The sequence below is a fragment of the Hoplias malabaricus genome, chromosome 9 (assembly GCF_029633855.1).
Source record: "Hoplias malabaricus isolate fHopMal1 chromosome 9, fHopMal1.hap1, whole genome shotgun sequence".
NCBI lineage: Eukaryota > Metazoa > Chordata > Actinopteri > Characiformes > Erythrinidae > Hoplias > Hoplias malabaricus.
In genome coordinates, this window is record NC_089808.1 from 41,952,386 (window position 1) to 41,966,296 (window position 13,911).

General features: G+C 43.9%; 1 protein-coding gene across 2 annotated transcripts in view; it reads left to right on the plus strand.

Annotated features, from left to right (window-relative positions):
- LOC136707869 (cystatin-like protein) overlaps window positions 1–13,911 on the plus strand; it is a 36,147-nt gene that overhangs the window by 7,558 nt on the left and 14,678 nt on the right. The window lies entirely within an intron of this gene.

Here is a 13,911-nt window from a genome sequence, read left to right on the forward strand (position 1 = left end):
TTAGCACTCAGAGGTTTCCTAAAATCCCAACAAATTCCCAACAGGCGGTCCGAAACACCCCAAGTCTTTAATGTCGACTCCCACTCCTCACATTTAGAGTTAGAAGGTGCCACCCAGGCCGATCCACAAAAATCCACCCTGGACCCTTCCTCCACTCCGTGGACCGGTGAGGGCCCGAAACCTCATCCGCCCTCACACCAATACAAGCGCTACCCTCCTCGCAGGCCAGACAGAAATCACGACAAAGATTTCTGGAACCCTCGGGGCAGGGCTGGGTATGGTCGTGACTATTACCCTGTAGAAAACCGCGGTGCGGGCCGTGGAAAACCATCACATCCCCATAAGGGATATGAGCGAACAGCTCCGAACCAGCTTTCTAATTCCTATAGAGAAAAGAAAGAAAAATACTGGTATCAAAATAAAGAAAATCACGCTAAAGACAAGCTTAAAGACAAGGAACTCAGCTCTAAGGAGTTAGAGGACATCCGCCGAATGCTTGTAATGATTTGCAAAGAGAAAAAGAAAAAACCTGACGTTCTTTCTATCACCTCTTCGCGGTCTAACCCAAAGCCATCCTCTAACACCCCAGAAATGTTAGAAAGTTATGTAGGAGAAGTGACAAGCGAAGCTCCGTCTTCTAGCGCACCGTGCAATCTCCTCGTGACCCAAACAAACACTGAAAACCCGATGATACAGGGGGGTGACTCGCAACCACCCTCCAGTGCTGTTTTAGTTGTTCAGTTAGACGGTAAAGAAGGTTTAACGCCAAATGACCCTTCAGTCATTGAAGGCGACACACCCGTCCGACAATTCATGGGACACCTAACGGAGAAAGGGGTTGCACGCAAATTCTACTTGTCCACCATTGTGGACAGAAGGCTAGTACATGAGGCCCTGTTGGACACTGCATCAGATGTCACGCTCATGTCTTCCGCCTTGTTCCACCAGGTTCGAGCCATTGCGCGGCGTGAAAATCGCGAGATACAGCTCCAAAACTGTTCTCTTAAAATTCAGCCGTATTCACATGCAGGCCTCACTATCCAATCTATGGCACTAATACACTTAGCCATTGGACCAATGACTTTAGTGCATCCAGTCCATGTGTCTCCTCTCGAAACAATTCCCTTCCTCATCGGCAAAGATCTCCTTAATCGCTTCGAACCACTGATTGACTTCAAAAGGTCAAAGATCTGGGCACAAGTGCGTGAGCCTTTACCCATCTGCACCCCGCACCACCGGGAAGCTCAGTGTTGCCGTCTCGAAATCCGGCCTGAATCAATAGGAGATCCACCAAGCCAGATCCCTCACTTCGAGGAAGAGGAAACTGAGCCCATGGCGGCCACGCCAGAGACAGCAGTCTCTCCCTGGCCCCCTAGTGCCATGTTAGAACAACGGAACACATTCCTATGCACTTTCACACAGCCGTCCACAACAGACGCTCCAAGCCTTCCCATCGTGAATGGTCTCACAATGCAGGACTATCATGTAGACAATGCAGTTCTGGCTCTATGGACCGACCAGTCCGCCATAAGCCAAACCCTCTTTAACACTCTGCGCCTCACTCAACCAAATATTCCTTTGGTGAGCAGTCCTTGTCGCTTTCCTCTTAACCTGACATCAAAAGCAATGTCACCCACTGATGGAATTTGCGCTTTAACCGTCCAGTGGAACAAAAGGGTAATCACCCATTATTTCTTAGTCGTCCCTAACTTGCCGCACGACGTTTACATTGGAAGTGACTTCTTGGTGCGCCTCGACGTCCACGTAGACACCCTCAATAGTGTACTGTGGTCTTTGACTGATGTTTCAACGGAAACCTGGTCCTCCGATCTCATCCGACACGAGCTGTTGCTCTCTTCTCAGCTCTGGACATGAGTAACGATGCCATTTGCAGGATAGATCTCGCTGACGACAATCAAATGACGATCACGGTTCTTTCCATAGATTCATCCCCGGAATCCTCCCGGGAACCATCTCTTCTTCCCGAAGCGGGAGAAAACACTTCAAATCCACGTACTTCAAAAGAACTATCTGACTCCGAATTTCGTATCCAAGTCGAACAAGTTCTAAAGGAGGCCGACGCCCTCCAAAGCAAAGAAGAACGTGAGAAACTCTGTGAAGTGCTCCTTAAATATCAAAAATCTTTTTCCAAAGATTCAACGGACTGTGGTCTCACTGACATTCATTCAGCACGTATTCCCACTCGTCCAGGAGCACCACCCACGTTTGTCCGCCAATACAAAATTCCGTTGGCATCCTATGAACCGGTACAAGAAATCATTGATGACTTGCTGGAAAAGGGCATAATTCGACCCTGTAACAGCACGTACTCGGCACCATTATGGCCCGTCATAAAACCAAATGGTAAATGGCGCTTAACCATTGACTATCGGAAACTAAATCAACAAGTTCCCTTGTCTCGATGGCCGATGACACAATTGGAGCAAGAACTTCCCTCGGTCCGAAACGCTAAATACTTTTCCACCATCGATGTAGCCTCTGGCTTCTGGACCATCCCGGTGCAAGCAGAAGACCAACACAACCTCGCTTCCACTTTCGCAAACCGACAGTACACATTCACTCGGTGCCCTTTTGGATATGCCAACTCACCCGCGGAGTTTAATATTTTCTTAAACAAAGCATGCCCCGATGCCCGCGAGCGAGGCACCCTCATATATGTGGACGACATACTCATGCGTAACCACTCCCTACAGGCACACCTTGACGAGATTGATCATGTTCTTGACCAGCTTACAACAGCAGGTGCGAAAATATCACTCTCCAAATGTCAGTGGTGCAGAACAAAAGTGAATTACGTCGGTCTGCTCGTAAGCACTGATGGTGTTGAACCACAAGTGAGTCGAGTGCAAGGGGTAACAAACCTCGCAGCACCCACCAATCTTAAGGAACTCCGCAGTTTCTTAGGAGTATGCAACTACTCACGACAATTCATAGAGAACTATGCGGACCTAGCTCGTCCACTTTATGACCTCCTGAAAAAGGACACTCCGTTCACCTGGGGCGAAGCCCAGGAACACGCCATGCAGGCACTAAAATCGAAACTGTGCACGGCTCCATGCCTTGCCTATCCTGACAGTAGCAAAGAATTCTACCTAGAAGTAGGGTTCTCGGACCACTGTCTCAGCTCCGGTCTGTACCAATTACACGACAGAGACAAACGTGTCATAGCCTACGCTAGTAAAACTATGCTGGCTGCCGAAAACAAATACAGTGACTGCGAAAAAGCACTACTAGCAACAGTGTGGGCAGTCAAACATTTCTCCAACTACCTAGGTGGTCAGAAGGTGATTGTTGAAACTCATCATCAACCAGTCACTTTCCTAAACAGCCAACGAATTCGAGAGGGTGTAGTAACTAACGCTCGAGTAGCATCATGGCTAATGGCTCTCCAAAGCTTTGACTTAGAGGTGCGTTACGCGCAAAACTACAAGAGCCCCCTAGGCACAGGCCTTGCTTCCTGCAGGCGATGCGAAGGAGACATGCCTTCCCAAGTGCCACAAACTCTAGAAACCCTCTTACCTACCGTGGCTAACCACCACTATTTTGATCCTAACACATGCAAAGACCTTGTCACTGCATATGTAGATGGTTGTTCGTTCCGCCGAGAACACACCCTGATGGCAGGGGTGGGTATTATCGGAATAAACGGATGGCCTCACGAACCCCTAAGTTTCAAATTGGGTGCTCAGTCCTCCCAATACGCTGAAATAGCAGGAATTCTCATCACAATCCAGTCTGCGGTCCAGAAAAGCGTAAAAACGTTGGTGATCTGCACAGACTCCAACTACGCACGCCTAAGCTTCACATGCCACTTGAGACTGTGGAAAACCAACAACTACACCACGTCAAACAAAAAGCCAGTTAAACACAAAGAGCTTTTCGCGGCATGCGAACACTTGGTAGACACGCATGACCTGCAGATCTACTGGAAGAAAGTGAAAGGTCACTCCCGAGTCCCGGGAAATGACAAAGAATTCAATGATCAAGCAGATAGCTTAGCCAAGCAAGGGGCCCGCGAAGGCACATTGTGGACGTTCGATCCCTCCCTTTTTCCAAACCCACCCGACATCGAAGTCCTAGCTGTCACACGGTCTCGAACTGTAACAAAGGCGTCGCCTGACAATGCCAAAACTACCATTGTCTCTATTAACCCCGCTTTTTCGGACGCTGACTTAGTTACTCTCCAAGCTCGAGACCCATCCATTTCGAAAATGCTTAGCCATGTCTCTGACCCATCTACTAATCCCATTACAGCACAAGATCTTGACACCATACCAGGCCTTAAAGACCTATACGGCGCCAGAGCGTCCCTCCAAGTCGTCAAAGGCTTGCTAGTTCATGCCACTGACTCGCACACTTCACCTACGTTCGTGGTTCCTCAGTGCCACAGGGGGGTGATGCTGATGCACGCCCATGACTCCCCATCTGCGGGACACAAAGGGGTCAAAGCAACACACCATGCGCTCAGGCAGGTGGCATATTGGCCCCACATGGTAAAAGATGTGGCTGACTACATTAAAGGCTGTCTGGTATGTTGCCAATTTCAACCCTCGAATCCTCTTCATAGAGCTCCTCTGCAAAAGAAAGGAGTATCCTTCCCTTGGTCAAACCTCCAGATAGACTGGGTTGGACCACTCACTCGAACAGTAAGAGGTAACAAGTACTTCCTCACAGTCACGTGTGCATTCACTAAATGGGTAGAATGCCTCCCCGCACCGAATGACACAGCGCTAACCACTGCATACTTACTGATGAACCATGTCTTCTCACGGTTTGGCCTACCCAGCCGTGTCGACTCTGACAGAGGGACACATTTCACAGCTGAGGTCATGCAGCAGCTCTGGCAACTCTTAGGAGTAAAAGCCAGCCTTCACATTAGCTACCATCCTCAAAGCTCAGGTCAGGTAGAGCGAGCCAACCGAACTGTTGTTAGCATACTGAAAAAGTACGTAGCAGCAAACCAACGAGACTGGGATGTCAAACTCCCCCTCGTACTGATGGCCATACGGGCGACCCCACACGACGCGGTCGGGGTCTCACCCTTTGAGTTGATGACAGGGAGACAAATGACTCTGCCACTACATCTGTTATATCAGCCAGGTGAAGCTAGCATAGCCGTAGCCTACACCACTCATCAGTATATGGAGGATCTGCAGAAACACCTCAAAGCCACCTTTGCCTTTGCCCAGCAGAAACTGGAAAAAAGTGCAGAAGGTCGCAAAGCGTACTACGATCACAAAGCATCCCACGATGAACTCCAAATAGGGGACAAAGTATGGTACTACATCTTTGTCCAACCTGTTGGAAGGTCGCGAAAAACAGGGGGGAATTTGGCCCGCAAATTCCTACCCCGATGGTCCGGTCCCTATAAGATAACGGACAAACTGTCCCCCGTTGTTTACAGGATCAAAATAAACAAAGCTCGGGGCAGTACCGAATTCAAATGGGTCCACCGCAACCAAATCCGACCACACACAACCCCCATGGGACTTGTAGGGGATACTAACGCTTGTGTTAGATCATAAACGACAGAACCAAAGGCAGGAAGGGTGTTAGTTAACAAACAACTATAACCTTCTACTCACACCTTAGTTCTCCTATCCCTTTTCCCTTTTTCTCTCACTCTTTAGCAGGCAACGAGCTTCTAACCAGACTGAGGACACTCAGGGTGCAAGACCCTAGTCCCTCATCGTCAATTATTGTAGAGTGCTTACCCTAGGAAATTTTTTATCAAAAAGGGGGGTATCGTGAAAATTTCTTATAATTTATCTAAACGACTCGCCGTAAATACCCTAAATCTAACCATGAGCGTCTCTTCCGGTAGGATGGCCCCGCTGCTCATTCTCCTGATCGTCGGCTCCCTAGGAACCGCTGTGCTCCCTGAAGTGATTGAACCAGGTCCTGACTCAGGAATAATACTGAAAGACCAGCCGGGACTGCTAATCACTAATTGCCGCCTCCATACCCAGAGAGTATTTGTACGGTTGAATCCCGCCGAAGCGTGTAGCAAAAACCTACCGATAACCACGCTGCAGACTGGCCGGAATGGAGTTAGATGGACTGAGGAAGCTATCAGCCATGCTGAAGCCGACGTAACTCACATGCTCCGCCAGTTACAAAAGTTTACCGTAACGCAATCAGAACTAAATGGTTTTAATAAACGACCTAAACGCTTCATAGGCGGATTGTTAATGGCAGCTGCAACTGTGGGATCACTACTGAGTCTCGGAACGTCCGCCGTCAATGCCGTCAATGTAGCCACTGTTAAACGTCAAGTAGGGGAATTGCAAGCGGAAATTCCGAACATTAAAACCCAATTAGACAAACAGCAGCAGCACCTGCAAACCATTGGGCAAACCCTACGTGGCACCGTCGTAGTGCTCAACGCTCACAGTGTCGCTTTGAACAAAACGCTCCAGACGGTTAACTCCATGCTTTCAGTAGTACAACTTGACCTTGCCCACATCCAGCTTGTGAATATGTTATTGTCTGATATGCTACAAGAAATCAGCTCCTCTGTAGATAGCCTAGCTATGGGGAGAATCCCTCCCTACCTGGTGCCCCTATCCTTAGTACAGGAGATTTTATCCACAGCAACTCGAGAAGTAGTTACTGATCTCCAGGCCCACCTAGCCTATACCTTAGGTAGCGCCATCCCAATTTATGTTAATCCTCAAGACCGAGAATTAGCATTCATTATTAACCTTCCCATAATGGCGCCTGAAAACATATACCGTTTGAAAGATGTTGTCAACGTTGGTTTCTGGCAAGATTCTGCCTACGTTCGTGTGAAAACAACATCTCTTGTAGCATACCAAGACGATAACCCTGACCTATATCTGGTACCCAATTTGCTTATGTGCACACTCACTAAAGACATTCACTACTTGTGCCCTAGCAAACCTTTCATTCGTGACAGCGCAAATGGGATCTGTGGCCTTAAGCCTATGATGAGTAATACTCAATGCCCGGTAGTCGTCACGCCCCGACGTTTGGTAACCAGTACTCAAGCTGAAATTGTTGGAAATCGTTGGTTGGTTAACACCCCCTTTAGAGAGGCCCTACTAACCTATGATCAACATGACACCTCAGAAAGGGTACTCCTTCCTAGCCAAACCTTCTGGGTAGACGTCCCCGTAAACGCAATCTTACATGTAGGAGACCTGGCCCTGTATCACCTAAACCCTGACCAATATGAGAGCGACATAGAAATCTCAGAGTTCTTCTCCAAACACACCATCGAGCTAGATACTAAAACCCTAACTCGCCTAGAATATGAGGGAACCCAAGTCATTGACCTCACCCCCATAGATAACACTCTTAGAGAACTATCGTCTCAACCCCTATGGCCAGTTCAGCCTGTCACCTATGCATGGTCCACCCCGGACACCTTACTAGTTACCCTGGTAGGATTAGGATATCTTTTGACCTTTGGTATAGCTTGGTTCTATTTCAAACGCACTCGAGCCCTCCAGAACAGATTAGAAACTTGGTCTAATAAAATGGTCAAATTCGTTAGACATAAGAGAGCCCAGAGAGGTGAACCCCCAAGTTTTAGATATGAAGCCGAAGGCCATGTCGAAGAATCAGCTCTCGAGGTTGCGTTTGAACAAGACCTGCCCCTAAATAATTAGGATCCCTTCAGCATGCAAACATACACATTCCATATACACCCATACACTAATAGGAATACATCAGCTCTGGAAATGTGTTTGAATATGCTTGCTGACCTCACCTTCCTCCACAGCAAAAGTTCTTTTCAGCTCCATGATCCCTGACGAACCATAAAACTGAAAAGAAAGGGGGGAATGTAGTGGAGTATGAGCCAAATATGAATATCGGACAATCAAGAAATAAAGTTTTGAATTAAAACTTTTCCAGTCTGCAGAAGACTTTTCGTCTGCAACATAGCAGCCCCCACACACACACCCAATCTAAAGACATCAAAAGAACCCTTTTAAGTAACACATGGCCCCAACACCCCCCTTCTCTCTTTTAACTAACAGGAACTGTCGAGATAACTAACTTAAAGAGACAGGAACCTCAAACAAAGAAGAGAGCTTTTACGGCCCGTTTTTATGACAATGGCACCTAAATGTCTAATCCTTATCTTTCACGGAGATCAACAGATGTTCAAACCAAAGTGACCTCGAGTGAACTCCCGTGAACCAACAGCTGAAGCACGAATCAACAGCGACACCAAATGGACACTGGCGAAACTACGCCTCGCTCGGAGTCGCTGGAAAACAATAGCGGAAAATAATCAAACTCTGATTATTTGTGTATTAAACCTATGTATTGATGTCACTTTCTGTACCCTCAGATGAATGTCTACCTCCTAATGAAATGTGTATATTGTGGACTGTTTTCTATCATGAAGAGAAATCCTACTTCTGAATAGGATTAAACGAACTAATATACTTTCCCAGCATAGCATCATAAATGGGACGTAAAGATGAAACCTTATGTAACTGTCTGATGTTAATAGTCCAATGTACTCATTGTTATATGCTGATAGCGGGTATAAGAATTTTGATATGAGAAATTCATATTCTTTATGTGAGAATCAATGATTCAAACTCCCTTCGACTCTCTCCCCCTAGCGAGAGTCACGTGAGACTGAACTCGCGTCCAATCAGAAAGAGGACGCCTCCCATTAGGGCGTGACCGCGCCAGCCTTGAAAATAGCAGCTCGACTGCTCACATCCAGTTCGAAGTTTTGAAGAGTCGCGAGGACTCTACAGGAGTAACGGACCACTGAAAAGGAGAGGACGCCGACAACAAACAAAGAAAAACCTCTCAGACTTCAGAAAAGCTTACGAGAGACGTCTCGAAATTAGCTAAGAGTATGAAGTTTTACTAATACGTCGAGTAATTTGAATATCTTTCTTTTCTTTTAATCTTGTTTATGTTTATTACCTATCGAAGTGTGATCTCACGAGTGATCAAGGCGGGTGAAACTTATTTGTGGCCAAAGTAAGGTATCAACCGTTTGAGTAATCGATAACAGATATATTAACGTTATAAGCTGATTCCTGAAGACATCAATCCTGGAAAGCTGAACAACGAGACTAGCTAGTACTCTGAAAAAGCCTTTCCACTACGGTGGAAAACCAGCCACGCCTGTGAAAAACCGAAGAAGGGAAATCTCGATCGACGCAGCTCAGCTCGGAATCGAGGGTCTTCAAATCGACTGTAAAGAGATCCTCCATAAGCGGGCCTGCTTCTCACCACGTGGGAACGACGAGAACACCCCGGGACACGGAGATTAAACAACAGGACGCGACGGCTCGGTGAAACGGCGAACGAGTAAGCTAGCGTATTTAACACCTTTTCAGTAGCTGATGTCTAAACAAACCCTCTTTATAATTTACCATTTATTAACCTTAGTTAGCAACAATTTAATCACAAGACAGCAGTGCCTAGCTCACCTTTAAGCTTGAATCAGTTCCCCCTGCCGGACACAGTGAGATTACAAGGTTGTGCTATGTCAATTAAATACTTCTCTTTATTAATAAAACTCTCATTATTTGAAATCACAGTGTGTGCAGTTTGTTCATTAGAATTTCTGAAAATCCGGAAGAACTCATTTAGCATGATTATTATTCATTCTCAAACTAATTATTAATGTTATAATTGCTTAAACCAATTATAAATCTTAATTAATTTCATTAAGTCAAATATCAGAGGTTGAAGGAGTTTGAATAAAGTCAAGGCTATAAAACAAATTATAAAATTATATGTATGTATTTGTGGTGTACCCTACTACGCTACAATCTGCTGAATAGTTTTAACTCAAAAATCATCAGTGTTATGGATGAGGTTGCACCAGTTAGAGTGAAGACTACATCTTATAAACAGAAAGCAGCTTGGAGACACGCTACTGCTGTTCAAATCCAAAAGCTGGAATTTCGCAGAACACAGATGGCATAAAACCAGCCTCAATATTCACAAAAGATAGGCTACGTGAAAACAACGTAATAATATGCAAAACACAACAATCCTATTTCTTTAGCATCATCAACAACATTAACAACAGCAAAACCCTCTTCGCCGTTGATGTTGAGAGATGTAGTGAGTTTTCATCCCTTTTTTGACACTAAAATCCAGAGCATCAGGTGAGTGATTAGTGCATCCATATCCAAGAATGGGCCTGTACCCTCTCCATCACCTCGTAAAGATATCTTAGTTAAAATATCAGAGTACAGTACTGTTAACGATTAAATATAGTTGGTCATCTCACACCATCCACTTGTAGTTTTGACACATTACCTACCAAAGTGTTAAAGAATGTGTTGCATACTATACTATACCACCAGACACACTCCAGATTGTAAATGCCTCACCTGTGTCAGGGATTTTTCCTAGCTCCCTAAAAACTGCTGTTGTAAGGCCTCTTCTAAAAAGGAAACATTTAGAAACGTCTCAGATAAGTAACTACAGACCAATTCCTAATTTCCTATTCATTCATAAAATCATTGAGAAAATTGTTTTCAGGCAAATCACTAGTTTTTTGTCCATAAACAAAAGCCTAGACAAATTCCAGTCCGTGTTTTGGGTTAATCACAGCACTGAGACAGCCCTTAAGGTCGTTAATGACATTCACTTAAATACGGAGGCTGGCTCATATCTCTTTTACAACTTCTTGATCTTAGTGCTGCATTTGATACCATTGGCCATAAAAATCTTATACTTGCAAACTGGATTGGACTCTCAGGAACAGTCCTAAAATTGTTTGTTTCTTACCTGGAAGGCAGGAACTACTTTGTAGAAATAGAAAGTAATATTTCTGAGAACGTGCCAGTGACGTGTGGTGTCCCCCAGGGTCCTATTCTTGGTCCACTACTAATTAATTTGTACATGATTCTACAAGACTATGGGCTGTCCTATTACAGCTATGCTGATAATACTCAGCTTTATTTGGCCCTGTCCCCAAATGACTCTGGTCCAGTTGATTAATTTATGTAAGTGCCTTGAACACATCACTAACTGGATGGGACACAACTTTCTGCAGTTGAATTAAGATTAAACAGAGGTTATTCTCTTTGGAAACAGCAATGAGAGACAAAGATTGGCTGGCATTATATGGACTCCAGAGCCTTCAAATCTAAAGAACTGACTCGCAATCTTGGTGTATTAATGGACTCAGGTCTCTGTTTTAGTCTCATGTTAGAGCGGTACTAGATCAGCTTTTTTCCATCTCAAGAACATCAGTAGATTAGAGATTTTCTGACTAAACCAGAGCTGGAGAAACTTAACCATGCTTTTATTTCTAGCATTGATTACTGCAGTGGTCTCTTAGCTGGACTTCCAAAAAAGACCATTAAACAGCTTCAGCTTTATTCGGAGCAAAAGAAGATCACATCACCCCCATCCTCAAATCCTTACACTGGATACCAGTCTGTTACAGACTGTTAGACCATGTGTTGTTACTGGTCTCTAAATGGTGTAGGAACAACGTATTTATCAGATCTGCTACAGAGACATGAGCTCTCGGACCTTTAAGAGCTAGTCCATTAGTCCTGCCTCAGGTGAAAACTAAACATGGAGAAGCAGCATTTGGCTACTATGCCGTTCTTAAATGGAACCAGCTGATTGACAACATTAGAAGTGCCCTGACTTCAGAATCTCTTAAATCAAGACTAAAAACATTCCCGTTTGAACAGGCTTATAGCTCAGTTTAAAATACACTTCACTTTTTATTCTGTAACGACACGTTAGTTTTGTTTTTTTTTGTTTTTTTAAAATTGTATCGTTTTAATTGTTTGAATCATTTTATTCATGCTTTCTTTTACTATGTATTTTCTTTTATTGCACTTTTTATTTGTTTCACATTACTTATCTTTATGTATTTTCTTTTATTGCATAATTTTATTTTTATTCTTGCTCTTAATTTAACTCTTTTTAAATTATTTTTACTTTAGACTCTGTAAAGCACGTTGAATTGCCCCTGTGTATGAAAGGTGCTCTATAAATAAACTTGCCTTGCCTTTACGGCCTATTTGTCAACAGTATTGACAGCTGGTCAAATTTTTTGGGGTCGAGGCTGCATTTGCGTATGGATCAGGTGAAATACCAAAGAAAAGTCTCAAAATCTAAAAGCCAGCGAGAGGAAATGAAATTGAGACCGTGACTATACAAATATTAATATACTCTCCATATAAATGTTGCAGTCTCTTAGCCGCAGATGTTTTTTTGTGTTGTGTGAAAGACACATTTGTGACAGCTTTCTACTGGCCAACTTAGTCAGACTGTCCACTAGGGGACCCCCTAGGTCCTTGGTCGAAATGTGAACCCTGTGTATAATACATGAAAGCATCGCTGGATAAGAACAGCTACCTCGTATCTACACTCACTGTTCATTTTATCAGCTCCATTGACCATACAGGAGCACTTTGAAGTCTTACAATTACAGACTAATCCTGTTTTGTTCCTCTGCACTTTTTCTTATCCCCATTTCACCATGTTATTCAATAAACTGATCCACCACCCGAATCATATCCGCTCGGTGATGGACATGTGGGGGTCCTGACAAATACAGAATGAAATGGAGATAACGTGTGCAGAAAATAGATGGACTACAGGGTGTAATTGTAAAACTACAGAGTGCTCCTGTTGGGTCAATGGAGCTGATCAATTGGACAGTGAGTGTAGATGCAAGGTATACAAGTGTTCCTAATCCAGTGATCATGCACTGTATATATACCTATTTAAGGGTTAAACCCAAATACTCAAACCCATCACAGTGGTTTAATGTAATATTGTATTTTCCTTATACATACCTCAATAAACATTTATACCCAAGGGATTGGTTCCAGGACCCTTGCAGGTACCAAAATCCATGGATGATTAAGCCTTTTACATGAAATAGAACACTCTTTGCAAATAACCTAGGTCCAGCCACCTGAACACTTTATATATAATCTCTAATGCAATCTAAAGGCTGTGAACAGTTATAATGTGTTGTTTAGCGAATGATCAAATGTACACAAGTGTAAGAAATACAGACAGGCTAACAAGCGTTAACAAAAAGAAAGTGTTCAGAGTTGGATGAATAGAAATGATAATTATCACTACACACTGTGACTCACAAGGAATGTCTCTTGAAGGTGACTTTAATGATTTTAATCAAAAACACTTTTTCTATAAACTATTTTAAGATGTTTCTTCACCGTTTTTCGCTCTTCAATCTGTTTGCACTCAAACAAAAAGTGTATTGGTCCAGTATTCCCTTTTTTCTCTCTCTTGGTTTAAGGCAGAAAAATGGCATCTGGAGTTTTAGATAATGGAGAGAACTCCAAACATTGGAAAGCATGAACTAAGATCACGCCTGAACCCTGCAAACTCACGTCATCACAAACTTACTCCCATCTCCACCCTTTTCTCGTAGTCATCTATCCAGCGGGGGGTCTGGCCTCATATGCATTAATACGTCACCCCGAACTCCTCCCTAAAGGCTTCTGAGTTCACCTCCACGTTCCAGCCTTTACAGGCGTGGTCTGTTCTAGCAAAGAGAGTAATATTGACTTATTTTTGCTGTATTGGATTAGTCAAGGAGGAATGTCTCCAAATTCGGGAGACGGCTAACTTCATTACAAATGAGTTTCTGTGGTAACTCCCCTCTCAAACATGCCGTTCTACCTTTTTAAAAGATGTTTGATATATGTAGGCTGTATTAATCAAAAATGTTTGTTTTGACTATAAAGATGCACTAAAATGAAAGAACAAGCAAAGTAAATGACTGCATGATGACAGTAGCTGGAATTATGGCTCTATAAACAAAGAAGATTATTCTGAAATTAGGGAACAATTAATGTTGTGACTGCTTAAGCTATTGTCTGACTGCAGAGGACAACAGAATTATAATATATTGCCTTACATATATATTGT